Genomic DNA, 2323 nt, shown 5'->3' with positions numbered 1-2323 from the left:
AATTTTTTTCGCCTCATTTCGGCGGCTATTTTTATTATTATAGCCTTGTTAGATAGATCACGGAATCAAGATATTTTGCATACTATTGTCGAGATAATTTAATGGAGATTAATTCCATACTTTTAAAAATTTGATTTACTGCAATAGAATTGGAAAAAAACATCAAAATAGGTCAAAAAATTTTCCTGTCCGTCATGTGTGAAACCCGAAAACACTCTAACTTGTGAAAAAATCCATTATTTGAGTTAAATTTTTTTTTTTTAATTCTAATCGACGATTGTAGGCACTGAATGCGAATGATAAATTAATTCAGTGTAGTTTAATTGCAATTTATAAAAAACGAAAACTGCAAGACTGTATATCTATATATATCCATGTAAAATTAACATGGATATCTATATATATCCATGTAAAATTAACATGGATGGTGATATATCTATATCTATAGATATTATGTACATTTTATTCCACCAGGGGCGCCTGTGCATCACTTTCCTAGTGCAGCTGTTTTAAATTTTTTTTTTTTTTTTTTTCAATATTTGATAATTAAATGAGCATTATGAGTCGTGCACTTTTGGATTTTCCAAATTTTTGATATTAATACTTTTATCGCCGAATTTAATAAAAGTAATAATTTATAATGAAAATAAAGCAGGAGAATCTGTATGGTGTAAGTTATAATTTCTTCAATCCTTATACTCCACACATAACAGATCTTCGGCAATGTACCCTCTACGCATGTTTCGCTCGGAAGCCGGAGCATCCTTAGGAGATGTTGACTTTACAATGACTTATTCATTATCCTCAGGAGATGTTGACTTTACAATGACTTATTCATTATCCTCAGGAGACGTTGACTTTACAATGACTTATTCATTATCCTCAGGAGATGTTGACTTTACAATGACTTATTCATTATCCTCAGGAGATGTTGACTTTACAATGACTTATTCATTATCCTCAGGAGATGTTGACTTTACAATGACTTATTCATTATCCTCAGGAGATGTTGACTTTACAATGACTTATTCATTATCCTCAGGAGATGTTGACTTTACAATGACTTATTCATTATCCTCAGGAGATGTTGACTTTACAATGACTTATTCATTATCCTCAGGAGATGTTGACTTTACAATGACTTATTCAACATCTCCTGACGATGCTCCGGAATATAGCAAATTAAGCTTAACTTTTATAATATATAGATGGATGGATGGATTTCCGCAAAGTAACGCCTGCTTCGATCAAATATTTAAAAATAATAAAAAGTTTATTTTATTTAACAGTTACACAGTAAATTAAAAATAATACAAAATAAGGTAATATGTATCAAGAAACCCAAATTAGATATTTCTGCTAAAGTGCAAGAATGAGTCGCTGTTATAATTAGAGTAACCGACAATACAGTTTATTCAAAAGGAAGCTTTATATGTAAATACAAATAAACCTTCTTTTCTAAAAATTTTGATTTGTCGGATACGCTTATTCGCCGGTACACGCTCGTTATATGGTATTATGTTATTAAAGTATGGATACAGTACACGTAAGCAAAGCCGTGGATATAGCTAGTTACATAGGTTTCTTATTTACTAACCGCCGCGTGATAATTAGTCTCCTACCTGACTCATTGGTTTAGTGGTTGGTATGAGTAAATACGGATTAAGTGGTCCCGGGATCAGGTTTAGCGGGTTTTTGTATCAATATTACATTTTAGTCATAATACTTACTTACTGAGCTGGCACTTAGAATATATCCACTTTTTAATTTCTCATCCGACCCAGGAACGTAACCTTGGACCTTGTCATGCGTATTTGCTAGACCACAGAGGCTTTTCAGAAATCGAACATATACATTCTGTTATACACCTATGAAAGGCATCTTTCTCCTGTATATACATAAACTTTAGACTTAAAACTTCCCTCAATTATTTTTATTATCTTTTCTTCAAGATAGAAAAGAAATATTATCATTATTTACATAATTAAAGTTAGAAGGCGCCCATAGATTTTCCATCTTTTCTTCTGCCAAAGACAGTTATCGTCTGTCCAGCTAAACAAGACCCACGATTATTCTTCAACTCATCCCACAATGGTCCTTTTTCTCTATGAAAGTGGGAGGGTTGGGAGCTCTGGCTGTAATGGACGGTTATTTATTTTATTTTGTGCGTCATTTTTGCCTCGACTCCCCTTTCGCGGAGCGTTTTTGTAGGGCATTCGACGCTGTTGCTTTCAAGTGGCCTGAAAATATAAATTAGTAAACACAGGAATACAGACAGATGAAAAAAGTGAAATTCCAAAGAAATGAATAAAGTTAAAAATAT

Source organism: Pararge aegeria, chromosome 24, assembly GCF_905163445.1.
Source record: "Pararge aegeria chromosome 24, ilParAegt1.1, whole genome shotgun sequence".
NCBI lineage: Eukaryota > Metazoa > Arthropoda > Insecta > Lepidoptera > Nymphalidae > Pararge > Pararge aegeria.
The sequence above is the reverse complement of the archived record's forward strand: the minus strand, read 5'-3'. Positions refer to the sequence as shown.